Here is a 26,172-nt window from a genome sequence, read left to right as displayed (position 1 = left end):
GGTTGAGAAATGTGACTAGGATTCTTGGAGTTAGCTCTAAGGCATCTTCTCTTGGAATTTAGTCTGCTGGTTGGATCATTTGCTTCCCCAGCTATGCCTGAGTACTGACGGAGGGCGCGACGTGAACGCTGATCCATTGCCCCTCCAACTAATATATTGAGAGGCTTTCTTCCCCATTCTAACATTTGGTCTGATAAACAGCTGAACCGCTTGACCATGTCTGCATGTTTTTATACCTTTAGATGCTGCCACATGATTAGCTGATAAAATATTTGCATTAACAAGCTGGTGCAAAGGTCTAACTAATAAAGTGCTCAGTGAGTGTATGTATGCATATATTTGAGGCAGGAAAAACTTTGTCTGATAACATCCCAGTGAATATATTTGTTGCAAAAAGTTATTTTACCTGCTAAATTTGTGTTGCGATATGGTTGGTGTCCGCTTTATGACAAAAACACAATGCTCCATCTGTTAAAAGCAAGCCTCCACTGAACTCTTTCATCAAGTTTTAATTACAGCTCTCCATCAATGCATACACAGAACAGAGTCTCTGCCCTGTGAAATGACTGTAAAAATATATTTCATGTGGAGAAAACAGGTCTTGCACAGGGTCTGAATTGCCAAAACAAACACTTACATTTCTGATTAAATATCTTTACCTGAAGAAATCCACCAGGAGCTTCTGCACCTCCTGGATCAGACACCTCGGTGGTTGCAAAACAATTAATTTGTGCCATAAGGTTGAGGCCACCAAGTTATTGGCAACCAATAACTCTTCCCCTATAGGACAGCTGAGGCAGCAACCATTTCCATGAAGACAACCTGGCACACACCTTCTCCACTACACCCCCCCAATTCTGTTTCTGGAAACCCTCTGTTCCCAAAAAACCCCCCAGAACCTTCATCCCATTTCTTCCCCCCCTAAGACCCTCTGGTAGACTTGGAGCTCCCTCCTGCTGCCACTGCCCCACCTGCAATGGCTCTCATTTCCCCCAATTCACTTTAGGTGAAGAAGCCTTTTCATACAACCCCAGCCAATCAGTTAAAAACTGAACATCCCCCTGCCCTCTAATAAAAACACATAGCACATAGCAATGGTATGAAATACCTTTGAATGTGCTGATAATGACACCTAAAGGAAGCATGTACAGAGCAAACAAAATCGGACCCAGAACAGAACCCTGAGGGACACCACAGAATAAGGCAGCAGACTCAGATTTGTAGGGGCCAACAGCCATGGAAAAACTCCTACCAGAGAGATAAGATGAAAACCAATCTAGAGCGCTCCCAGAGACACCCAACCACTCACTAAGCCTGTCTATCAAAATGCAGTTATCCACAGTATCAAAAGCTGTACTGCGATCCAGCAGCACCAGGATAGAGCAGTCACCAGCATCAGAGGACATCATAATGTCATTTGAAACTCTGAGAAGAGCCGTTTCTGTTGAGTGCTTTTGGCGAAAAACAGAATGGAATTTGTCAAATGTTGTGGTGATTTAAAACATCAGTGAGCTGATGGGCAACTATTTATTTCCAAAAAATTTTTTTAGCCCACCTATGCCGACAAAAGGCAATCCAAGAAAACTCCATTTGTTTATGATGTTATAATAAGTATGCTTTAAAGTGCTTTGCAGCCCTGGCATTGCAGCCCACATGTGGTTGAACTGGATTTATTTTGTGGTGTGCTGTCCATGAATCTATGACTGCAGAATGAAACCACCTCTGAAAGTAACAGCAAGTTGACATTGTTGCTGCATAGTCTTTCATGACACAATTGATTCACGCAAGGGGTATGATTCTAGCTTACTGTGCGAGGGCCAGTCCCATGTAGGTGTAGAGCCCTGCAATGGTCACCACGGTTCGAATCCACCTTTTGGCAAACCGTGACATAAATTATGGAAACAATTTCCTTGTAGAATTGTCCCATAAACATGTTTGTTGTGTCATTAGATTTGATCTCCAGCTCCATTTCACTATGGATAGGAAATTAATTCTGCCATCATTCTACTTAATAGTTATCTCACAATACAATTAACGTATTTGGCTTTGTCCCCCAACTGTTCACTCTGAACAATATGGGATATGCAATTTGTTTTAAGTACATTGTTTTTAATGGCTGTTGTTGTAACTCCATAAATGTTTTTTGTCAAGCTTGACAGTAAACAATAAAATTAGGGATATGTTACTGCTCTGTGGTACTTATTCTGGCGTTACTTCACAGGTGCCTAGTGGGCGGAGTACCAGGTCGTTTGTGCAACTGGGAGCACCTGTGGCCAGATGTTAAAATGTGCCTGACTCTTGTCTGAAGGAGGGTACTCTCTGCCCACATACCTGTTGGTTCTTTTTGTGTTTGCATCAGACATTGCTTCAGCAAACTTTTCACACATCCACTCACTCACACTGCTGATGCAATTGACTTTCACACTACATATTTCTGTTAACTGGTTATTTCAAATAAATTTGACCTTGTTTTTTAAATACGTCAGTGTGCGCCTCCCTCTTTGTCACGGCCAGTGAGCCAGGTCATGACAGAGAATGAATTACATAATTTAATATCTTCTAATCCTGACAAACTTTACATTCAAATGAATAATATCAAGCAGGAAATAAAATGAATGGCAGGCAGCTGGTTGGATGTTGGGTAAAAGTGTTTATGGCAACTGAAGGAGAACAATATTTCCAACTTGCCAACTATCCAAGGAAAATTAGACCGCTCAGAGAATAGGGAGTGGAAGAAAGAGGGAGAGTCAGTGTTAGGACCATAGATGTGAGCGATAATAATATGGTCTTGGTCAGTTTAGCTATTTATGATGATGAATCATCCTTCGGGATCAGCTATAGTTGAATAATGGGAATATGGTATGTTCTTACAAGGCAGGATGGAGGTGCCATGTTTTTTGGAGTTGTAGGTTGTGTCGAAGGTCTGGCCAATCCATCCGGCCTTAAGTTTCCGAGATTCTGCCTCAGTGAGATGAGTTTCTTGTATTAAACAGATATCTGATTGCAGTTTATGTAGTTCAAAACTTTGGTCCTTTTAGCAGGGGAGCTGATTCCTCATATTTTCCATGAAGTAAAGTTTAGGAACAAAGGCATAGTGCTACTGTGTTGTACTTTGATCTAGACTAAAAAACATAAACAAACAATGAACATATAAAAGAAAAAACATGTTCTAGATTTGCTAATAATTGCCTAAGGAAGGAGTTATCTTACCTTACTACATCTGGCTAACGAAACTAATATCTGTACAAAACAAAATTATTATTTAAGCAAATGATGTTACATAAATACTGATTTCATTGGAAGAGAAGGGGAATAAGGGGAAAGAACAAATACATAATCGTAATAATCATAATAAATGGCAGGTCAACAAAAAAGTAGCCAAAAACAAATCCTGTGCCATTTTTTGAATAATTTGCCCATACTCGAATACGCTGCAATTGATTGAAACAAAATATAGTTCCATATCGTTCAGCTCACCCCCTGCCAAGCACACATATACCCGTGACCGACAGACTTGCATACAGAGGTAACACACACACACACACACACGCACACACAAAATGTGCCAACAGAAACAAAATCGGCCCATTAATCTGTCATGAGAATCAAGACTGCCATTTCTTTGAAAACATGTGACATTATACTGCTTACTAGTACACTGGTACAGTCACACTATTTTTTAAACAAAAGAGGACACACCCATTTCAATCTAGAAACATACTGTACATACTCACTCACACACACACACACACCCACACACTGCTGAGGTCTGTGCCATATTAGTCATAAGACAAAACAATGCTGTGCATATTGAGGCATTTATATAACTACTTTCATTTTTCACCTCAACAACAAACAAAGTTTGCATGTCTGTGTTAATACCGTGAGAAGCAGCGTGTAGCATGAAGCTGCCCATTAAGCACGTTTTGCAGATTTTTTGCAGAACATGGCAGTGGAGGGATTCGAACCCTTTCCTCCGAAGAGACTGGAGCCTTAATCCAGCGCTCGGCCACACGCCCCAAAGCACAAAAACCTCGCAACAAGAAAAACATGTTCTTGTTCTTGAAAAGAACTGTTACTGAATCTTATTCAACTGCGGGTCGTTTTTATGGGTGTTGCCGTCGTCTGAACACTGAAGAACAAGATGGCATCCTGACAGTGTAAAATCTTTGTTAATTCACTGAGAAGCAGCTTTTCGCATGGAGCTCCCAAGTATGCACGTTTGTAGTTAAAATTGCAGCAGAGGGATTTGAAACCTCGCCTCCGAAGAGACTGGAGCCTAAATCCAGCGCCTTCAGGGCTATTCTGGCTACGTAAAGTCAATTTTACATTGTGTGATGAAAGTGTTTTGCTAATTCCAATGATGTAAAGGATTACTTGATCAGTGTCAGAGCATTTCTGTCTTCATAGACAACATGCTACATGTTTTGAAATTCAGACGGCTTTGATTTTTTATATATTTTTTAGGTTTGAGAACGAATAATTCCGGCACTTGATTTGGAGTGAAAAATGCATTGAATGCATTGAGCAACACTGACTGTTCATCTCTTCAAACATTCTGGACCATTCACAGCTCTTTGTATTTCTGGTCCATTTACTTGTGTAAATGTGCGTCCAAAAGAAACCATTTTGTGTCAGGATTTCATGTCCTCACCTTCTTCAAATAACAGTATGTAAGTCAGATCAACTAGTCAGACAAACAAATCGACAAGAGGAGGTTTTCATTTAAATGTTACCCTTCTTTATGGCGAGAAAATTTCATTATTTTGTGAACCAATTAGAACAACCAGTGTTTAGCCTGTCTATGCCAACAACTGTTGAAATTAGCCACAAAAATTGTTGGTATTGTCTCTGCACTGAAAAACATGCTGGCATTCTCTCAATGTGAGATCTGTGGTAATACCGTGAGAACCAGGGTGTAGCATGAAGCTGACCATTAAGCACGTTTTGCAGCTTTTTTGCTGAAAATGGCAGCGGAGGGATTCGAACCCTCGCCTCCGAAGAGACTGGAGCCTTAATCCAGTGCCTTGGACCGCTCGGCCACGCTACCTAAAGCACACACGCAACACAACAAGAAAAACATTGAATCCTAACAGTTACTGAATCTTATTCAAATGTGGGTAGTTTTTATGGGTGTTGCCGTTGTCTGAACACTGAAGAACAAGATGGCATCCTGACCGTGTGAAATCTTTGTTGAATCACTTAGAAGGAGCTTTTCGCGTAGAGCTCCCAAGTATGCACGTTCGTAGTTTAAATGGCAGCGGAGGGATTCGAACCCTCGCCTCCGAAGAGACTGGAGCCTAAATCCAGCGCCTTGGACCGCTCGGCCACGCTACCTAAAACAACGCCTCGGCATTAGAAGAAAATCTTTGAATACTGGCAGTTTTCTTTAATTTCATCATTTTTCAGGACTATTCTGGCTACGTAAAGTCAATTTTACATTGTGTGATGAAAGTGTTTTGCTAATTCCAATGATGTAAAGGATTACTTGATCTGTGTCAGAGCATTTCTGTCTTCATAGACAACATGCTACATGTTTTGAAATTTAGACAGCTTTGATTTTTTATATATTTTTTAGGTTTGAGAACGAATAATTCCGACACTTGATTTGGAGTGAAAAATGCATTGAATGCATTGAGCAACACTGACTGTTCATCTCTTCAAACATTCTGGACCATTCACAGCTCTTTGTATTTCTGGTCCATTTACTTGTGTAAATGTGCGTCCAAAAGAAACCATTTTGTGTCAGGATTTCATGTCCTCACCTTCTTCAAATAACAGTATGTAAGTCAGATCAACTAGTCAGACAAACAAATCGACAAGAGGAGGTTTTCATTTAAATGTTACCCTTCTTTATGGCGAGAAAATTTCATTATTTTGTAAACCAATTAGAACAACCAGTGTTTAGCCTGTCTATGCCAACAACTGTTGAAATTAGCCACAACAATTGTTGGTATTGTCTCTGCACTGAAAAACATGCTGGCATTCTCTCAATGTGAGATCTGTGGTAATACCGTGAGAACCAGGGTGTAGCATGAAGCTGACCATTAAGCACGTTTTGCAGCTTTTTTGCTGAAAATGGCAGCGGAGGGATTCGAACCCTCGCCTCCGAAGAGACTGGAGCCTTAATCCAGCGCCTTGGACTGCTCGGCCACGCTACCTAAAGCACACTCGCAACACAACAAGAAAAACATTGAATCCTAACAGTTACTGAATCTTATTCAAATGTGGGTAGTTTTTATGGGTGTTGCCGTTGTCTGAACACTGAAGAACAAGATGGCATCCTGACCGTGTGAAATCTTTGTTGAATCACTTAGAAGGAGCTTTTCCCGTAGAGCTCCCAAGTATGCACGTTCGTAGTTAAAATGGCAGCGGAGGGATTCGAACCCTCGCCTCCGAAGAGACTGGAGCCTAAATCCAGCGCCTTGGACCGCTCGGCCACGCTACCTAAAAAAAGGCCTCGGCATTAAAAGAAAATCTTTGAATACTGGCAGTTTTCTTTAATTTCATCATTTTTCAGGACTATTCTGGCTACGTAAAGTCAATTTTACATTGTGTGATGAAAGTGTTTTGCTAATTCCAATGATGTAAAGGATTACTTGATCTGTGTCAGAGCATTTCTGTCTTCATAGACAACATGCTACATGTTTTGAAATTTAGACAGCTTTGATTTTTTATATATTATTTTGGTTTGAGAACGAATAATTCCGGCACTTGATTTGGAGTGAAAAATGCATTGAATGCATTGAGCAACACTGACTGTTCATCTCTTCAAACATTCTGGACCATTCACAGCTCTTTGTATTTCTGGTCCATTTACTTGTGTAAATGTGCGTCCAAAAGAAACCATTTTGTGTCAGGATTTCATGTCCTCACCTTCTTCAAATAACAGTATGTAAGTCAGATCAACTAGTCAGACAAACAAATCGACAAGAGGAGGTTTTCATTTAAATGTTACCCTTCTTTATGGCGAGAAAATTTCATTATTTTGTAAACCAATTAGAACAACCAGTGTTTAGCCTGTCTATGCCAACAACTGTTGAAATTAGCCACAACAATTGTTGGTATTGTCTCTGCACTGAAAAACATGCTGGCATTCTCTCAATGTGAGATCTGTGGTAATACCGTGAGAACCAGGGTGTAGCATGAAGCTGACCATTAAGCACGTTTTGCAGCTTTTTTGCTGAAAATGGCAGCGGAGGGATTCGAACCCTCGCCTCCGAAGAGACTGGAGCCTTAATCCAGCGCCTGGGACCGCTCGGCCACGCTACCTAAAGCACGCTCGCAACACAACAAGAAAAACATTGAATCCTAACAGTTACTGAATCTTATTCAAATGTGGGTAGTTTTTATGGGTGTTGCCGTTGTCTGAACACTGAAGAACAAGATGGCATCCTGACCGTGTGAAATCTTTGTTGAATCACTTAGAAGGAGCTTTTCGCGTAGAGCTCCCAAGTATGCACGTTCGTAGTTAAAATGGCAGCGGAGGGATTCGAACCCTCGCCTCCGAAGAGACTGGAGCCTAAATCCAGCGCCCTGGACCGCTCGGCCACGCTACCTAAAACCAGGACAAGGCATTAAAAGAAAATCTTTGAATACTGGCAGTTTTCTTTAATTTCATCATTTTTCAGGACTATTCTGGCTACGTAAAGTCAATTTTACATTGCGTGATGAAAGTGTTTTGCTAATTCCAATGATGTAAAGGATTACTTGATCAGTGTCAGAGCATTTCTGTCTTCATAGACAACATGCTACATGTTTTGAAATTCAGACGGCTTTGATTTTTTGTATATTTTTTAGGTTTGAGAACGAATAATTCCGGCACTTGATTTGGAGTGAAAAATGCATTGAATGCATTGAGCAACACTGACTGTTCATCTCTTCAAACATTCTGGACCATTCACAGCTCTTTGTATTTCTGGTCCATTTACTTGTGTAAATGTGCGTCCAAAAGAAACCATTTTGTGTCAGGATTTCATGTCCTCACCTTCTTCAAATAACAGTATGTAAGTCAGATCAACTAGTCAGACAAACAAATCGACAAGAGGAGGTTTTCATTTAAATGTTACCCTTCTTTATGGCAAGAAAATTTCATTATTTTGTGAACCAATTAGAACAACCAGTGTTTAGCCTGTCTATGCCAACAACTGTTGAAATTAGCCACAACAATTGTTGGTATTGTCTCTGCACTGAAAAACATGCTGGCATTCTCTCAATGTGAGATCTGTGGTAATACCGTGAGAACCAGGGTGTAGCATGAAGCTGACCATTAAGCACGTTTTGCAGCTTTTTTGCTGAAAATGGCAGCGGAGGGATTCGAACCCTCGCCTCCGAAGAGACTGGAGCCTTAATCCAGCGCCTTGGACTGCTCGGCCACGCTACCTAAAGCACACTCGCAACACAACAAGAAAAACATTGAATCCTAACAGTTACTGAATCTTATTCAAATGTGGGTAGTTTTTATGGGTGTTGCCGTTGTCTGAACACTGAAGAACAAGATGGCATCCTGACCGTGTGAAATCTTTGTTGAATCACTTGGAAGGAGCTTGTCGCGTAGAGCTCCCAAGTATGCACGTTCGTAGTTTAAATGGCAGCGGAGGGATTCGAACCCTCGCCTCCGAAGAGACTGGAGCCTAAATCCAGCGCCTTGGACCGCTCGGCCACGCTACCTAAAACAACGCCTCCGCATTAGAAGAAAATCTTTGAATACTGGCAGTTTTCTTTAATTTCATCATTTTTCAGGACTATTCTGGCTACGTAAAGTCAATTTTACATTGTGTGATGAAAGTGTTTTGCTAATTCCAATGATGTAAAGGATTACTTGATCTGTGTCAGAGCATTTCTGTCTTCATAGACAAAATGCTACATGTTTTAAAATTTAGACAGCTTTGATTTTTTATATATTTTTTAGGTTTGAGAACGAATAATTCCGGCACTTGATTTGGAGTGAAAAATGCATTGAATGCATTGAGCAACACTGACTGTTCATCTCTTCAAACATTCTGGACCTTTCACAGCTCTTTGTATTTCTGGTCCATTTACTTGTGTAAATGTGCGTCCAAAAGAAACCATTTTGTGTCAGGATTTCATGTCCTCACCTTCTTCAAATAACAGTATGTAAGTCAGATCAACTAGTCAGACAAACAAATCGACAAGAGGAGGTTTTCATTTAAATGTTACCCTTCTTTATGGCGAGAAAATTTCATTATTTTGTGAACCAATTAGAACAACCAGTGTTTAGCCTGTCTATGCCAACAACTGTTGAAATTAGCCACAACAATTGTTGGTATTGTCTCTGCACTGAAAAACATGCTGGCATTCTCTCAATGTGAGATCTGTGGTAATACCGTGAGAACCAGGGTGTAGCATGAAGCTGACCATTAAGCACGTTTTGCAGCTTTTTTGCTGAAAATGGCAGCGGAGGGATTCGAACCCTCGCCTCCGAAGAGACTGGAGCCTTAATCCAGCGCCTTGGACTGCTCGGCCACGCTACCTAAAACAAGGCCTCGGCATTAAAAGAAAATCTTTGAATACTGGCAGTTTTCTTTAATTTCATCATTTTTCAGGACTATTCTGGCTACGTAAAGTCAATTTTACATTGTGTGATGAAAGTGTTTTGCTAATTCCAATGATGTAAAGGATTACTTGATCTGTGTCAGAGCATTTCTGTCTTCATAGACAACATGCTACATGTTTTAAAATTTAGACAGCTTTGATTTTTTATATATTTTTTAGGTTTGAGAACGAATAATTCCGGCACTTGATTTGGAGTGAAAAATGCATTGAATGCATTGAGCAACACTGACTGTTCATCTCTTCAAACATTCTGGACCTTTCACAGCTCTTTGTATTTCTGGTCCATTTACTTGTGTAAATGTGCGTCCAAAAGAAACCATTTTGTGTCAGGATTTCATGTCCTCACCTTCTTCAAATAACAGTATGTAAGTCAGATCAACTAGTCAGACAAACAAATCGACAAGAGGAGGTTTTCATTTAAGTGTTACCCTTCTTTATGGCGAGAAAATTTCATTATTTTGTGAACCAATTAGAACAACCAGTGTTTAGCCTGTCTATGCCAACAACTGTTGAAATTAGCCACAACAATTGTTGGTATTGTCTCTGCACTGAAAAACATGCTGGCATTCTCTCAATGTGAGATCTGTGGTAATACCGTGAGAACCAGGGTGTAGCATGAAGCTGACCATTAAGCACGTTTTGCAGCTTTTTTGCTGAAAATGGCAGCGGAGGGATTCGAACCCTCGCCTCCGAAGAGACTGGAGCCTTAATCCAGTGCCTTGGACCGCTCGGCCACGCTACCTAAAGCACACACGCAACACAACAAGAAAAACATTGAATCCTAACAGTTACTGAATCTTATTCAAATGTGGGTAGTTTTTATGGGTGTTGCCGTTGTCTGAACACTGAAGAACAAGATGGCATCCTGACCGTGTGAAATCTTTGTTGAATCACTTAGAAGGAGCTTTTCGCGTAGAGCTCCCAAGTATGCACGTTCGTAGTTTAAATGGCAGCGGAGGGATTCGAACCCTCGCCTCCGAAGAGACTGGAGCCTAAATCCAGCGCCTTGGACCGCTCGGCCACGCTACCTAAAACAACGCCTCGGCATTAGAAGAAAATCTTTGAATACTGGCAGTTTTCTTTAATTTCATCATTTTTCAGGACTATTCTGGCTACGTAAAGTCAATTTTACATTGTGTGATGAAAGTGTTTTGCTAATTCCAATGATGTAAAGGATTACTTGATCTGTGTCAGAGCATTTCTGTCTTCATAGACAACATGCTACATGTTTTGAAATTTAGACAGCTTTGATTTTTTATATATTTTTTAGGTTTGAGAACGAATAATTCCGACACTTGATTTGGAGTGAAAAATGCATTGAATGCATTGAGCAACACTGACTGTTCATCTCTTCAAACATTCTGGACCATTCACAGCTCTTTGTATTTCTGGTCCATTTACTTGTGTAAATGTGCGTCCAAAAGAAACCATTTTGTGTCAGGATTTCATGTCCTCACCTTCTTCAAATAACAGTATGTAAGTCAGATCAACTAGTCAGACAAACAAATCGACAAGAGGAGGTTTTCATTTAAATGTTACCCTTCTTTATGGCGAGAAAATTTCATTATTTTGTAAACCAATTAGAACAACCAGTGTTTAGCCTGTCTATGCCAACAACTGTTGAAATTAGCCACAACAATTGTTGGTATTGTCTCTGCACTGAAAAACATGCTGGCATTCTCTCAATGTGAGATCTGTGGTAATACCGTGAGAACCAGGGTGTAGCATGAAGCTGACCATTAAGCACGTTTTGCAGCTTTTTTGCTGAAAATGGCAGCGGAGGGATTCGAACCCTCGCCTCCGAAGAGACTGGAGCCTTAATCCAGCGCCTTGGACTGCTCGGCCACGCTACCTAAAGCACACTCGTAACACAACAAGAAAAACATTGAATCCTAACAGTTACTGAATCTTATTCAAATGTGGGTAGTTTTTATGGGTGTTGCCGTTGTCTGAACACTGAAGAACAAGATGGCATCCTGACCGTGTGAAATCTTTGTTGAATCACTTAGAAGGAGCTTTTCCCGTAGAGCTCCCAAGTATGCACGTTCGTAGTTAAAATGGCAGCGGAGGGATTCGAACCCTCGCCTCCGAAGAGACTGGAGCCTAAATCCAGCGCCTTGGACCGCTCGGCCACGCTACCTAAAAAAAGGCCTCGGCATTAAAAGAAAATCTTTGAATACTGGCAGTTTTCTTTAATTTCATCATTTTTCAGGACTATTCTGGCTACGTAAAGTCAATTTTACATTGTGTGATGAAAGTGTTTTGCTAATTCCAATGATGTAAAGGATTACTTGATCTGTGTCAGAGCATTTCTGTCTTCATAGACAACATGCTACATGTTTTGAAATTTAGACAGCTTTGATTTTTTATATATTATTTTGGTTTGAGAACGAATAATTCCGGCACTTGATTTGGAGTGAAAAATGCATTGAATGCATTGAGCAACACTGACTGTTCATCTCTTCAAACATTCTGGACCATTCACAGCTCTTTGTATTTCTGGTCCATTTACTTGTGTAAATGTGCGTCCAAAAGAAACCATTTTGTGTCAGGATTTCATGTCCTCACCTTCTTCAAATAACAGTATGTAAGTCAGATCAACTAGTCAGACAAACAAATCGACAAGAGGAGGTTTTCATTTAAATGTTACCCTTCTTTATGGCGAGAAAATTTCATTATTTTGTAAACCAATTAGAACAACCAGTGTTTAGCCTGTCTATGCCAACAACTGTTGAAATTAGCCACAACAATTGTTGGTATTGTCTCTGCACTGAAAAACATGCTGGCATTCTCTCAATGTGAGATCTGTGGTAATACCGTGAGAACCAGGGTGTAGCATGAAGCTGACCATTAAGCACGTTTTGCAGCTTTTTTGCTGAAAATGGCAGCGGAGGGATTCGAACCCTCGCCTCCGAAGAGACTGGAGCCTTAATCCAGCGCCTGGGACCGCTCGGCCACGCTACCTAAAGCACGCTCGCAACACAACAAGAAAAACATTGAATCCTAACAGTTACTGAATCTTATTCAAATGTGGGTAGTTTTTATGGGTGTTGCCGTTGTCTGAACACTGAAGAACAAGATGGCATCCTGACCGTGTGAAATCTTTGTTGAATCACTTAGAAGGAGCTTTTCGCGTAGAGCTCCCAAGTATGCACGTTCGTAGTTAAAATGGCAGCGGAGGGATTCGAACCCTCGCCTCCGAAGAGACTGGAGCCTAAATCCAGCGCCCTGGACCGCTCGGCCACGCTACCTAAAACCAGGACAAGGCATTAAAAGAAAATCTTTGAATACTGGCAGTTTTCTTTAATTTCATCATTTTTCAGGACTATTCTGGCTACGTAAAGTCAATTTTACATTGCGTGATGAAAGTGTTTTGCTAATTCCAATGATGTAAAGGATTACTTGATCAGTGTCAGAGCATTTCTGTCTTCATAGACAACATGCTACATGTTTTGAAATTCAGACGGCTTTGATTTTTTGTATATTTTTTAGGTTTGAGAACGAATAATTCCGGCACTTGATTTGGAGTGAAAAATGCATTGAATGCATTGAGCAACACTGACTGTTCATCTCTTCAAACATTCTGGACCATTCACAGCTCTTTGTATTTCTGGTCCATTTACTTGTGTAAATGTGCGTCCAAAAGAAACCATTTTGTGTCAGGATTTCATGTCCTCACCTTCTTCAAATAACAGTATGTAAGTCAGATCAACTAGTCAGACAAACAAATCGACAAGAGGAGGTTTTCATTTAAATGTTACCCTTCTTTATGGCAAGAAAATTTCATTATTTTGTGAACCAATTAGAACAACCAGTGTTTAGCCTGTCTATGCCAACAACTGTTGAAATTAGCCACAACAATTGTTGGTATTGTCTCTGCACTGAAAAACATGCTGGCATTCTCTCAATGTGAGATCTGTGGTAATACCGTGAGAACCAGGGTGTAGCATGAAGCTGACCATTAAGCACGTTTTGCAGCTTTTTTGCTGAAAATGGCAGCGGAGGGATTCGAACCCTCGCCTCCGAAGAGACTGGAGCCTTAATCCAGCGCCTTGGACTGCTCGGCCACGCTACCTAAAGCACACTCGCAACACAACAAGAAAAACATTGAATCCTAACAGTTACTGAATCTTATTCAAATGTGGGTAGTTTTTATGGGTGTTGCCGTTGTCTGAACACTGAAGAACAAGATGGCATCCTGACCGTGTGAAATCTTTGTTGAATCACTTGGAAGGAGCTTGTCGCGTAGAGCTCCCAAGTATGCACGTTCGTAGTTTAAATGGCAGCGGAGGGATTCGAACCCTCGCCTCCGAAGAGACTGGAGCCTAAATCCAGCGCCTTGGACCGCTCGGCCACGCTACCTAAAACAACGCCTCCGCATTAGAAGAAAATCTTTGAATACTGGCAGTTTTCTTTAATTTCATCATTTTTCAGGACTATTCTGGCTACGTAAAGTCAATTTTACATTGTGTGATGAAAGTGTTTTGCTAATTCCAATGATGTAAAGGATTACTTGATCTGTGTCAGAGCATTTCTGTCTTCATAGACAAAATGCTACATGTTTTAAAATTTAGACAGCTTTGATTTTTTATATATTTTTTAGGTTTGAGAACGAATAATTCCGGCACTTGATTTGGAGTGAAAAATGCATTGAATGCATTGAGCAACACTGACTGTTCATCTCTTCAAACATTCTGGACCTTTCACAGCTCTTTGTATTTCTGGTCCATTTACTTGTGTAAATGTGCGTCCAAAAGAAACCATTTTGTGTCAGGATTTCATGTCCTCACCTTCTTCAAATAACAGTATGTAAGTCAGATCAACTAGTCAGACAAACAAATCGACAAGAGGAGGTTTTCATTTAAATGTTACCCTTCTTTATGGCGAGAAAATTTCATTATTTTGTGAACCAATTAGAACAACCAGTGTTTAGCCTGTCTATGCCAACAACTGTTGAAATTAGCCACAACAATTGTTGGTATTGTCTCTGCACTGAAAAACATGCTGGCATTCTCTCAATGTGAGATCTGTGGTAATACCGTGAGAACCAGGGTGTAGCATGAAGCTGACCATTAAGCACGTTTTGCAGCTTTTTTGCTGAAAATGGCAGCGGAGGGATTCGAACCCTCGCCTCCGAAGAGACTGGAGCCTTAATCCAGCGCCTTGGACTGCTCGGCCACGCTACCTAAAACAAGGCCTCGGCATTAAAAGAAAATCTTTGAATACTGGCAGTTTTCTTTAATTTCATCATTTTTCAGGACTATTCTGGCTACGTAAAGTCAATTTTACATTGTGTGATGAAAGTGTTTTGCTAATTCCAATGATGTAAAGGATTACTTGATCTGTGTCAGAGCATTTCTGTCTTCATAGACAACATGCTACATGTTTTAAAATTTAGACAGCTTTGATTTTTTATATATTTTTTAGGTTTGAGAACGAATAATTCCGGCACTTGATTTGGAGTGAAAAATGCATTGAATGCATTGAGCAACACTGACTGTTCATCTCTTCAAACATTCTGGACCTTTCACAGCTCTTTGTATTTCTGGTCCATTTACTTGTGTAAATGTGCGTCCAAAAGAAACCATTTTGTGTCAGGATTTCATGTCCTCACCTTCTTCAAATAACAGTATGTAAGTCAGATCAACTAGTCAGACAAACAAATCGACAAGAGGAGGTTTTCATTTAAGTGTTACCCTTCTTTATGGCGAGAAAATTTCATTATTTTGTGAACCAATTAGAACAACCAGTGTTTAGCCTGTCTATGCCAACAACTGTTGAAATTAGCCACAACAATTGTTGGTATTGTCTCTGCACTGAAAAACATGCTGGCATTCTCTCAATGTGAGATCTGTGGTAATACCGTGAGAACCAGGGTGTAGCATGAAGCTGACCATTAAGCACGTTTTGCAGCTTTTTTGCTGAAAATGGCAGCAGAGTCATTCGAACCCTCGCCTCCGAAGAGACTGGAGCCTTAATCCAGCGCCTTGGACCGCTCGGCCACGCTACCTAAAGCACCCTCGCAACACAACAAGAAAAACATTGAATCCTAACAGTTACTGAATCTTATTCAAATGTGGGTAGTTTTTATGGGTGTTGCCGTTGTCTGAACACTGAAGAACAAGATGGCATCCTGACCGTGTGTAATCTTTGTTGAATCACTTAGAAGGAGCTTTTCGCGTAGAGCTCCCAAGTATGCACGTTCGTAGTTAAAATGGCAGCGGAGGAATTCGAACCCTCGCCTCCGAAGAGACTGGAGCCTAAATCCAGCGCCTTGGACCGCTCGGCCACGCTACCTAAAACAAGGCCTCGGCATTAAAAGAAAATCTTTGAATACTGGCAGTTTTCTTTAATTTCATCATTTTTCAGGACTATTCTGGCTACGTAAAGTCAATTTTACATTGTGTGATGAAAGTGTTTTGCTAATTCCAATGATGTAAAGGATTACTTGATCTGTGTCAGAGCATTTCTGTCTTCATAGACAACATGCTACATGTTTTGAAATTTAGACAGCTTTGATTTTTTATATATTTTTTAGGTTTGAGAACGAATAATTCCGGCACTTGATTTGGAGTGAAAAATGCATTGAATGCATTGAGCAACACTGACTGTTCATCTCTTCAAACATTCTGGACCATTCACAGCTCTTTGTATTTCTGGTCCATTTACTTGTGTAAATGTGCGTCCAAAAGAAACCATTTTGTGTCAGGATTTCATGTCCTCACCTTCTTCAAATAACAGTATGTAAGTCAGATCAACTAGTCAGACAAACAAATCGACAAGAGGAGGTTTTCATTTAAGTGTTACCCTTCTTTATGGCGAGAAAATTTCATTATTTTGTGAACCAATTAGAACAACCAGTGTTTAGCCTGTCTATGCCAACAACTGTTGAAATTAGCCACAACAATTGTTGGTATTGTCTCTGCACTGAAAAACCTGCTGGCATTCTCTCAATGTGAGATCTGTGGTAATACCGTGAGAACCAGGGTGTAGCCTGAAGCTGACCATTAAGCACGTTTTTTTTGCAGCTTTTTTGCTGAAAATGGCAGCGGAGGGATTCGAACCCTCGCCTCCGAAGAGACTGGAGCCTTAATCCAGCGCCTTGGACCGCTCGGCCACGCTACCTAAAGCACACTCGCAACACAACAAGAAAAACATTGAATCCTAACAGTTACTGAATCTTATTCAGATGTGGGTAGTTTTCATGGGTGTTGCCGTTTTCTGAACACTGAAGAACAAGATGGCATCCTGACCGTGTGAAATCTTTGTTGATTCACTTAGAAGGAGCTTTTCGCGTAGAGCTCCCAAGTATGCACGTTCGTAGTTAAAATGGCAGCGGAGGGATTCGAACCCTCGCCTCCGAAGAGACTGGAGCCTAAATCCAGCGCCTTGGACCGCTCGGCCACGCTACCTAAAACAAGGCCTTGGCATTAAAAGAAAATCTTTGAATACTGGCAGTTTTCTTTAATTTCATCATTTTTCAGGACTATTCTGGCTACGTAAAGTCAATTTTACATTGTGTGATGAAAGTGTTTTGCTAATTCCAATGATGTAAAGGATTACTTGATCTGTGTCAGAGGATTTCTGTCTTCATAGACAACATGCTACATGTTTTGAAATTTAGACGGCTTTGATCTTTTATATATTTTTTAGGTTTGAGAACAAATAATTCCGGCACTTGATTTGGAGTGAAAAATGCATTGAATGCATTGAGCAACACTGACTGTTCATCTCTTCAAACATTCTGGACCATTCACAGCTCTTTGTATTTCTGGTCCATTTACTTGTGTAAATGTGCGTCCAAAAGAAACCATTTTGTGTCAGGATTTCATGTCCTCACCTTCTTCAAATAACAGTATGTAAGTCAGATCAACTAGTCAGACAAACAAATCGACAAGAGGAGGTTTTCATTTAAATGTTACCCTTCTTTATGGCGAGAAAATTTCATTATTTTGTGAACCAATTAGAACAACCAGTGTTTAGCCTGTCTATGCCAACAACTGTTGAAATTAGCCACAAAAATTGTTGGTATTGTCTCTGCACTGAAAAACATGATGGCATTCTCTCAATGTGAGATCTGTGGTAATACCGTGAGAACCAGGGTGTAGCCTGAAGCTGACCATTAAGCACGTTTTGCAGCTTTTTTGCTGAAAATGGCAGAGGAGGTATTCGAACCCTCGCCTCTGAAGAGACTGGAGCCTTAATCCAGCGCCTTGGACCGCTCAGCCACGCTACCTAAAGCACACTCGCAAGACAACAAGAAAAACATTGAATCCTAACAGTTACTGAATCTTATTCAAATGTGGGTAGTTTTTATGGGTGTTGCCGTTGTCTGAACACTGAAGAACAAGATGGCATCCTGACCGTGTGAAATCTTTGTTGATTCACTTAGAAGGAGCTTTTCGCGTGGAGCTCCCAAGTATGCACGTTCGTAGTTAAAATGGCAGCGGAGGGATTCGAACCCTCGCCTCCGAAGAGACTGGAGCCTAAATCCAGCGCCTTGGACCGCTCGGCCACGCTACCTAAAACCAGGACAAAGCATTAAAAGAAAATCTTTGAATACTGGCAGTTTTCTTTAATTTCATCATTTTTCAGGACTATTCTGGCTACGTAAAGTCAATTTTACATTGTGTGATGAAAGTGTTTTGCTAATTCCAATGATGTAAGGGATTACTTGATCAGTGTCAGAGCATTTCTGTCTTCATAGACAACATGCTACATGTTTTGAAATTTAGACGGCTTTGATTTTTTATATATTTTTTAGGTTTGAGAACGAATAATTCCGGCACTTGATTTGGAGTGAAAAATACATTGAATGCATTGAGCAACACTGACTGTTCATCTCTTCAAACATTCTGGACCATTCACAGCTCTTTGTATTTCTGGTCCATTTACTTGTGTAAATGTGCGTCCAAAAGAAACCATTTTGTGTCAGGATTTCATGTCCTCACCTTCTTCAAATAACAGTATGTAAGTCAGATCAACTAGTCAGACAAACAAATCGACAAGAGGAGGTTTTCATTTAAATGTTACCCTTCTTTATGGCGAGAAAATTTCATTATTTTGTGAACCAATTAGAACAACCAGTGTTTAGCCTGTCTATGCCAACAACTGTTGAAATTAGCCACAAAAATTGTTGGTATTGTCTCTGCACTGAAAAACATGCTGGCATTCTCTCAATGTGAGATCTGTGGTAATACCGTGAGAACCAGGGTGTAGCATGAAGCTGACCATTAAGCACGTTTTGCAGCTTTTTTGCTGAAAACGGCAGCAGAGGGATTCGAACCCTCGCCTCCGAAGAGACTGGAGCCTTAAGCCAGCGCCTTGGACCGCTCGGCCACGCTACCTAAAGGAGATGCACAGCACAACAAGAAAAACATTGAATCCTAACAGTTACTGAATCTTATTCAAATGTGGGTAGTTTTTATGGGTGTTGCCGTTGTCTGAACACTGAAGAACAAGATGGCATCCTGACCGTGTGAAATCTTTGTTGATTCACTTAGAAGGAGCTTTTCGCGTGGAGCTCCCAAGTATGCACGTTCGTAGTTAAAAAGGCAGTGGAGGGATTCGAACCCTCGCCTCCGAAGAGACTGGAGCCTAAAGACAGCGCCTTGGACCGCTCGGCCAAGCTACCTAAAAACAGAACAAGGGATTAAAAGAAAATCTTTGAATACTGGCAGTTTTCTTTAATTTCATCATTTTTCAGGACTATTCTGGCTACGAAAAGTCAATTTTACATTGTGTGATGAAAGTGTTTCGCTAATTCCAATGATGTAACGGATTACTTGATCTGTGTCAGAGCATTTCTGTCTTCATAGACAACATGCTACATGTTTTGAAATTTAGACGGCTTTGATTTTTTATATATTTTTTAGGTTTGAGAACGAATAATTCCGGCACTTGATTTGGAGTGAAAAATGCATTGAATGCATTGAGCAACACTGACTGTTCATCTCTTCAAACATTCTGGACCATTCACAGCTCTTTGTATTATTGAATTAATCCAGCGCCTTGGACTGCTTGGCCACACTACCTAAAGCGCCAGAAGAGTACAACAAGAAAAACATTGAATCCTAACAGTTACTGAATCTTATTCCAATGTGGGTAATCAGGCCATGACATGCTGGATTACAGACTATCTCACCCACAAACCACAGTTCGTCCAGCTCCAGAGCTGCCACTCAAGACACATTGGAATGCAACAGGGGCGCACCCCAGGGAAATGTTCTTTCCCCATTCCTGTTTACACTCTACACCGCCAACTTCAGATTCAACTCTGCATCTCCACATCTGCAGAAGTTCTCAGAGGACTCGTCCATCGTTGGCTGCATCACTGGGGACAACGAGGATGAGTACAGGAGTCTGGTGGCTGGATTCTTCGGCTGGTGTAACAACAACCACCTGCAGCCGAACATCAGCAAAACAATAGAGCTGATGGTTGACCTTCGACGGAAGGGGAAGCCACCAACACCCATCACCATCCAGGGAGAGGAGGTGGGTGTGGTTCAGTCCTATAAGTTCCTTGGGGTGCACCTCAACAACAAACTGGACTGGACTGACTGGTGGTGCACTCTACAAAAGGGACAGAGCAGGCTGCACTTCTTCAGGCTATACTTCCTTTGAGGTCTGCAATAAACTACTGCGCATGTTTTATGAGTCAGTGGTGGCCAGCGCAGTATTTTTTGCTTTTGTGTGCTGGGGACGAGGCATTGCAATGGGTCCAATAAGCTGAACAAGCTGGTCAGGAAGGTGGCCTCTGTTGTAGGAGGGGCCTTGACAGTCTGGAGGAGGTGGCTGAGGGGAGGATGAGATCTAAAATCTGTACCATTCTGGGGAACCCAACCCACCCCCTCTATGGGGAGTTGAATGGCCTGAGGAGCAGCTGCCTCATCCTGCCGAGGTGCTGGAAGGAGCGCTTCAGACGCTCCTATATTCCCTCAGCCATTTGTCTGTATAATGCCGCCTGCCATGGTGATCTCTCCAGTCAGCATGGTGGCCCACACTCTCACCTCTATATGGACTATTTATTATTATGGACACCTTGCACTATTTATTATTATGGACTATTTATTATTATTATGGACACCTTGCACTTTTATACTTTAATACTCTCATATGTTGACACACATAACTGTTCTTAACATACTGTATTGGTATTTTTATTATTCCTATCTATTGTGTTCTCCCTATTTATTCCCTTATTCCTTTTATTCTACTAATCTCTTCTGCTGTGAGGCTGAAATTTCCCCACGGGGATAAAGAAAGAGCTATCTATCTATCTATCTATCTATCTATCTATCTATCTATCTATCTATCAGAACTTGACTCAGTAGGGGAACCCATCTGCCGCTGGTTGACACCGGTTTGTAGAAAGAATGGTTTTAAACATAAAACCATATGAATAAAAGTACATAAATGTCCAATTAAAAAGTTGAAGCAGAGATGAGGTAGAGGGATGGCAGGAACACCAATGGGTGGCACTGTCAGTCAAGGGGACAGCCTTGGTGCTACAGCTGAATCAGCAGGGAGTTGTACGACTGGTCTTGGGCTGGAGCTACAGGCCGGGGGGGGGGGGTGGTCTATACTATATACTATATACAGCACTGTGCAGAAGTTTTAGGCAATTGTGAAAAAATGCTTTAAATGGAATGCTTTCAAAAATAGAAATGTTAATAGTTTATTTCTTATCAATTAACAAAATGTATGAACAGAAGAAGTGAATGAACAGAAGAAAAATCTAAATAAAATCAATATTTGGTGTGACCACCCTTTGCCTTCAAAACAGCATCAATTATCCTAGGTATACTTGCACACACTTTTTGAAGGAACTTTGAAGGTAGGTTGTTCCAAACATGTTGGAGAACTAGCCACAGTTCTTCTGTGGATTTAGGCAGCCTCAAATGCTTCTGTCTCTTCATGTAATCCCGGACAGACTTGATGATGTTAAGATCAGGGATCTGTGGGGGCCATACCATCACTTCCAGGACTCCTTGTTCTTCTTTACACTGATGACAGTTCTTAATGACATTGGCTATATGCTTGGGGTCATTGTCCTGCTGCAGAATAAATTTGGGGCCAATCAGATGCCTGCCTGATGGTACTGCATGATGGATAAGTATCTGCCTGTACTTCTCAGCATTGAGACCATTAATTCTGACCAAATCCCCAACTCCATTTGCAGAAATACAGCCCCAAACTTGCAAGGAACCTCCACCATGCTCCACTGTTGCCTGCAGACACTCATTCTTGTACCGCTCTCCAGTCCTTTGAAAAAGTCTTCTGCTACAGCCAAATATTTCAAATTTTGACCCATCAGTCCAGAGAGCCAGCTGCCATTTTTCTGCACCCCAGTTCCTGTGTTTTCGTGCTTAGTTGACTCGCTTGGCCTTGTTTCCACATCGGAGGTATGGCTTTCTGGCCGCAATTCTTCCATGAAAACTACTTCTGACCAGATTTCTGTGCAGAGTAGATGGGTGTACCTGGGTCCCACTGGTTTCTGCCAATTCTGAGCTGATGGCACTACTGGACATCTTCTGAATACAAAGGGAAGTAAGCATGATGTGTTTCCTTGGCAGACCACTGCATCTACAGTCCTCAACGTTGCCCGTTTCTTTGTGCTTCTTCAACAGAGTTTGGACAGGACATCTGGAAACCCCTGTCTGCCTTGAAATTTCTGCCTGGGAGAGACCTTGCTCATGCAGTATCACTATCTTGTGTCTTGTTGCTGTGCTCAGGCTTGCCATGGTGTATGACTTCTGACATTAAATTGTCTTCAGCAACCTCACCTTGGAAGCAGAGTTTGGCTGTTCCTCACCCAGTTTTAACCCTCCTATACAGCTGTTTCTGTTTCAGTTAATGATTGTGTTTCAACCTGCATATTTAATTGATGATCATTAGCTCCCTGACTATGTGCAAGAGTACCTATTGATGCTGATCACACCAAATATTGATTTGATTTAGATTTTTGTTCTGTTCACTCACTTTGCATTTTGTTAATTGAGGAAAATAAACTATTAACATTTCTATTTTTGAAAGCATTCTTACTTTACAGCATTTTTTCACACCTACCTAAAGTACTGTATGGGGCAGCCTGTAGCGTAGTGGTTAAGGCACATGACTTTGATCCCAGGGTAGCCACAATAAGATCCGCACAGCCATTGGGCCCTTGAGCAATGTCCTTAACCTTGCATTGCTCCAGGAGAGGATTGTCTCCTGCTTAGTCTAATCAACTGTACGTCGCTCTGGATAAGAGTGTTTATTTATTATTCAAAAGCAGGCTTGCTCCTCATTTATAAGCAAACTGAATAATAATACGGTATTTTGAGAATGGATTTAGATGATCACTCATATAAAATTGGGTGACGGTGATTTAAATGCTCTCTGTTGCAGAGGAGTTTTCACCGTCTTCCTCAGAAATATTCACTTGAGAATACTTGAGAGGCTAGAGAGACGAGGAAGTCCTCTAGTTAGAGTTAAAGTAGGCATCACAACATTGTTTTAAAACGTTAACCTTTTTGGCCAGAAAATACAACAGTTTTTGCCAAAGTGCAACAGTTTTAGTGTGCTTATTGTAAATTCTACTAGTTAGTTATGCAGTAATGCTGTGTTGTTTTATGAAAGACAAACTATTCACCACTGGAAACGTAATGTCATGAGCTAAAATGCTTCTCAGCCATTACTTCAATACCATACCACTTCTGGTTCTTGGCTCAGATGAAGTTATACTGTATTTTTTTGCTCACGGATGGGGATCACACATTTACTGTGCAACAGGATTACCAATACTGCTCAGAGAAGTTTGTTCGTGGGCTCTTCGTGTTCCAGAGCCTATACAAAACGTAGGTAATAGCATTCATGTGTAAAAGTACTTTTATAAACATGGTCGTGAATCGCCGTTCTGGGACCAATATACTTGAAAATCTTTGAGTAAGTTTATCCGTTTGGTAGTTTTTATTAAAAACATTAGTGAAAATATTATCATTTTCTTCTACAAACTTTTTAAAGCGTTGTATAGTTTCTCACGGAATTTGAACACATCCTACTTTTAAATGGACTACTGCCTTTTCCTAAAAGTGGGTCTTCATGTGCTACAGTGTTATTAAAATTGATATTATCAGAACAAGGCCCCTTTGAAAATGAATGGTGAAAAGTTGGCTCGTCTGTTAGCCAGTGACTACGGCCTACAGATTATACAGAGCCATATGGAGCCCACAACATGGCTCTATTACTCAAATGCTTTGCTTTTATTATTTCAATTAATTATGTGTATGTCATGTGGTGCCAAATATTTCTTACCTTGCTCTTGGTTGAGGACATACTCGCCCAAAACTCCTCAACATTAAAGGTGGTGGGATCTTGGGGCATGGGAAACGGAAAAAACCCGACGAGCAGCCGATTCAACATGTGTAATCGGCGCAAAAGCTACCGCCGAACACATACGATGGCCAAAATCGCGCGTGTGTCAGGGTCATAATAGCCAAGCAGACCAAACATAGCCGAGACCGTATTTTCATGATAACAATTGAAAATACAGTACAGCCAACAGTAGGTCTATATCCCGAGAATGACATACTTGAATCACTCATCAGCCTATCACGGAGCAAGGTGAATGCAAGCAAGCTCGTGCATGAGCCGTCAAGCAAAGCGGAGCTTTTATCTCATCTTAAGTCGGTAATGTCCTTCCTAGAAGTTGGTCTCAACTGCTTTGTGAATTACTTTTAAGAAAAAAATAAAAACTTTTAGTGCAATTTAGAAGTACTCTTAGTGATAGCCTAAGGGAAAAGTTTTGTGAATAATGGGTCCTGAACTAAGACTAAAAAACAAGTGTCAGAATAGCTGCTGAAATTAGCAGGGATTCAACTGGCTAGCTAGGCTAGTTCACACACTCTGGTCTAACATTACTGATTACCCGCTGCCTGGACACAATATTCCCCACAATGGAAATCAAATGATGAGATGGCTAACTGTACTCATAGGATATGGTCTTCTCCCACGTCGATCAGTCTGTAGCTACTTCGGCGAGATGTGAATCAATGTGACAGCTGTCCTCTCTTCTGTAGCTACTTCAGCAAGCGTCTGAATCAATGTGTCAATTGTCGTCATTGGAATCAGAATGTAACGTTGTTGTAGCGGGAATATCTAAATCTTACCCGGATACAGCAATGCTATTTTTTGATTGGCTGTTCGGTAGCTATATTCTTATTATTTGATTAGCTGGTGCGTGGCTGGCGCCTTCTGAACTCAGTGGGGAACCCACTTGATTCCTACCTGTTCCACTGTTATAAAAAATAGCGGCGCAACTTGGTAGGCGTTATCCAGGTAATTTCTCTGCGTGAGAAACACAAGGTGTGGTGTGTGAGCGTGTGAACGGGTTAAAATGTGTATGTCTCACGCCCAATGCGTGAGACTTGAGAGCTTTGATACATATCTTCAATCGTGTCAAATACTTAAGCTTAGCTTTATACTTGGCCAAGCTAGCAAACTAGCATAACTGCATTATTACTTAGATTGTTAGCTGAGCCGCAGTGCTTAGCCTATCACTTAACTTAGATTTGTCAAAAGGTGCCATGTATAGCCTGTGGCTAGCTGCCTTTTAGGGATCCACAGAGTGTGGGTAGAGGTTTGTAACCTAAGTTAGCTATTGTAGCCCATAGTTAAAAACCTGTTGATATTGCCCATGCCAGTGGTCGCTCGATGTCTAAAAGAAAATAAACCAGGCAGTTGTACTTTCGAAAATAATATTTGAACACTTGGTAAAACTGGTCCTTGGGATTTTTCAGCTCATTGGTTAACTTGAATGTTATATGATAGAATGCATTAAAGGAGTAAAATGGTGATCGAATGTGACACTTGCCAGTCGTCTTTAGGCAACAACAAAATGAATGTGCATAATTTTTATTATTATTCAGTCATGTAAACCTATTTTTCTAAGCCTAGTTTGCTTTCATGAGGACATTATAATTGTGCTTTTATCTCAGAAAATTCAACCTTTAAAAATACATTTCAATAATTTAATAATAAAAAAGTATGTACATCTGTTTTGTTGTTGCCCAAAGACAACTGACAAGTGTCTCATTCAACCACCATATCACTCCTTTAAATGAAATACGCATGGGCTGCTAAATAACGTAGGGATTTTACTCTCTACGAAAACGGGGCGCCAACTAGCAGTATAACTGCAAAAAGTAATCAGTCTCATAAAATTACTGTTCTCAGAAATATCTAACCTAATATTTTAATAATTAAAATAATAATGAATAATTAAAATAACCAATATTACTGATTCCCGATAACCTGAAGGTTGGAAGTTCTTTGAAAGACTGACTTGACTCGGCTCTCATATCTATGTGACGCCAAAACAGACAAAATAGATTTATTAAACAGACGTACACAAACAGAACATATACAGGGTTGAACTAACGGGAAGTTAGTAGTATAAGGTATGTTAGGAATGTGTGTGTGATGTCCCAAAGGAAAGGTCGGAGTAGCTAGCTTGGGTGGCTGGCTTGGGAGTGTAGCTGTGAGAAGAGTGGCTACTGGCGTAGCTTAGCTTGGCCTGGGCAGATGAGCAGAGCTGGGACCTTCCTGTGGGCTCCG

The 26,172-nt window shown here is 40.9% G+C and overlaps 23 non-coding genes across 23 annotated transcripts; all 23 read right to left on the bottom strand.

Moving 5' to 3' along the window:
• Positions 1 to 4,968: 4,968 nt before the first annotated feature.
• trnal-aag (transfer RNA leucine (anticodon AAG)) lies at positions 4,969 to 5,050 on the bottom strand. The gene has a single exon. It is a non-coding gene; the product is annotated as a tRNA-Leu (tRNA).
• A 205-nt stretch (positions 5,051 to 5,255) lies between these two features.
• trnal-uag (transfer RNA leucine (anticodon UAG)) lies at positions 5,256 to 5,337 on the bottom strand. Its single transcript has one exon. It is a non-coding gene; the product is annotated as a tRNA-Leu (tRNA).
• Positions 5,338 to 6,079: 742 nt separating this feature from the next.
• trnal-aag (transfer RNA leucine (anticodon AAG)) lies at positions 6,080 to 6,161 on the bottom strand. The gene has a single exon. It is a non-coding gene; the product is annotated as a tRNA-Leu (tRNA).
• Positions 6,162 to 6,366: 205 nt separating this feature from the next.
• On the bottom strand, positions 6,367 to 6,448 carry trnal-uag (transfer RNA leucine (anticodon UAG)). The gene has a single exon. It is a non-coding gene; the product is annotated as a tRNA-Leu (tRNA).
• A 742-nt stretch (positions 6,449 to 7,190) lies between these two features.
• trnal-aag (transfer RNA leucine (anticodon AAG)) lies at positions 7,191 to 7,272 on the bottom strand. The gene has a single exon. It is a non-coding gene; the product is annotated as a tRNA-Leu (tRNA).
• Positions 7,273 to 7,477: 205 nt separating this feature from the next.
• trnal-uag (transfer RNA leucine (anticodon UAG)) lies at positions 7,478 to 7,559 on the bottom strand. The gene has a single exon. It is a non-coding gene; the product is annotated as a tRNA-Leu (tRNA).
• Positions 7,560 to 8,301: 742 nt separating this feature from the next.
• Positions 8,302 to 8,383, bottom strand: trnal-aag (transfer RNA leucine (anticodon AAG)). Its single transcript has one exon. It is a non-coding gene; the product is annotated as a tRNA-Leu (tRNA).
• Positions 8,384 to 8,588: 205 nt separating this feature from the next.
• Positions 8,589 to 8,670, bottom strand: trnal-uag (transfer RNA leucine (anticodon UAG)). The gene has a single exon. It is a non-coding gene; the product is annotated as a tRNA-Leu (tRNA).
• Positions 8,671 to 9,412: 742 nt separating this feature from the next.
• Positions 9,413 to 9,494, bottom strand: trnal-aag (transfer RNA leucine (anticodon AAG)). The gene has a single exon. It is a non-coding gene; the product is annotated as a tRNA-Leu (tRNA).
• A 742-nt stretch (positions 9,495 to 10,236) lies between these two features.
• On the bottom strand, positions 10,237 to 10,318 carry trnal-aag (transfer RNA leucine (anticodon AAG)). The gene has a single exon. It is a non-coding gene; the product is annotated as a tRNA-Leu (tRNA).
• A 205-nt stretch (positions 10,319 to 10,523) lies between these two features.
• On the bottom strand, positions 10,524 to 10,605 carry trnal-uag (transfer RNA leucine (anticodon UAG)). Its single transcript has one exon. It is a non-coding gene; the product is annotated as a tRNA-Leu (tRNA).
• Positions 10,606 to 11,347: 742 nt separating this feature from the next.
• Positions 11,348 to 11,429, bottom strand: trnal-aag (transfer RNA leucine (anticodon AAG)). The gene has a single exon. It is a non-coding gene; the product is annotated as a tRNA-Leu (tRNA).
• A 205-nt stretch (positions 11,430 to 11,634) lies between these two features.
• On the bottom strand, positions 11,635 to 11,716 carry trnal-uag (transfer RNA leucine (anticodon UAG)). The gene has a single exon. It is a non-coding gene; the product is annotated as a tRNA-Leu (tRNA).
• Positions 11,717 to 12,458: 742 nt separating this feature from the next.
• trnal-aag (transfer RNA leucine (anticodon AAG)) lies at positions 12,459 to 12,540 on the bottom strand. The gene has a single exon. It is a non-coding gene; the product is annotated as a tRNA-Leu (tRNA).
• A 205-nt stretch (positions 12,541 to 12,745) lies between these two features.
• Positions 12,746 to 12,827, bottom strand: trnal-uag (transfer RNA leucine (anticodon UAG)). Its single transcript has one exon. It is a non-coding gene; the product is annotated as a tRNA-Leu (tRNA).
• Positions 12,828 to 13,569: 742 nt separating this feature from the next.
• On the bottom strand, positions 13,570 to 13,651 carry trnal-aag (transfer RNA leucine (anticodon AAG)). Its single transcript has one exon. It is a non-coding gene; the product is annotated as a tRNA-Leu (tRNA).
• A 205-nt stretch (positions 13,652 to 13,856) lies between these two features.
• trnal-uag (transfer RNA leucine (anticodon UAG)) lies at positions 13,857 to 13,938 on the bottom strand. Its single transcript has one exon. It is a non-coding gene; the product is annotated as a tRNA-Leu (tRNA).
• Positions 13,939 to 14,680: 742 nt separating this feature from the next.
• On the bottom strand, positions 14,681 to 14,762 carry trnal-aag (transfer RNA leucine (anticodon AAG)). The gene has a single exon. It is a non-coding gene; the product is annotated as a tRNA-Leu (tRNA).
• Positions 14,763 to 15,791: 1,029 nt separating this feature from the next.
• Positions 15,792 to 15,873, bottom strand: trnal-uag (transfer RNA leucine (anticodon UAG)). Its single transcript has one exon. It is a non-coding gene; the product is annotated as a tRNA-Leu (tRNA).
• A 746-nt stretch (positions 15,874 to 16,619) lies between these two features.
• trnal-aag (transfer RNA leucine (anticodon AAG)) lies at positions 16,620 to 16,701 on the bottom strand. The gene has a single exon. It is a non-coding gene; the product is annotated as a tRNA-Leu (tRNA).
• A 205-nt stretch (positions 16,702 to 16,906) lies between these two features.
• Positions 16,907 to 16,988, bottom strand: trnal-uag (transfer RNA leucine (anticodon UAG)). The gene has a single exon. It is a non-coding gene; the product is annotated as a tRNA-Leu (tRNA).
• Positions 16,989 to 18,017: 1,029 nt separating this feature from the next.
• On the bottom strand, positions 18,018 to 18,099 carry trnal-uag (transfer RNA leucine (anticodon UAG)). The gene has a single exon. It is a non-coding gene; the product is annotated as a tRNA-Leu (tRNA).
• Positions 18,100 to 18,841: 742 nt separating this feature from the next.
• Positions 18,842 to 18,923, bottom strand: trnal-aag (transfer RNA leucine (anticodon AAG)). Its single transcript has one exon. It is a non-coding gene; the product is annotated as a tRNA-Leu (tRNA).
• Positions 18,924 to 26,172: the final 7,249 nt, after the last annotated feature.

This window comes from Conger conger, chromosome 15 (genome assembly GCF_963514075.1).
Source record: "Conger conger chromosome 15, fConCon1.1, whole genome shotgun sequence".
NCBI classification, from domain to species: domain Eukaryota; kingdom Metazoa; phylum Chordata; class Actinopteri; order Anguilliformes; family Congridae; genus Conger; species Conger conger.
The sequence above is the reverse complement of the archived record's forward strand: the minus strand, read 5'-3'. Positions and strand labels throughout refer to the sequence as shown.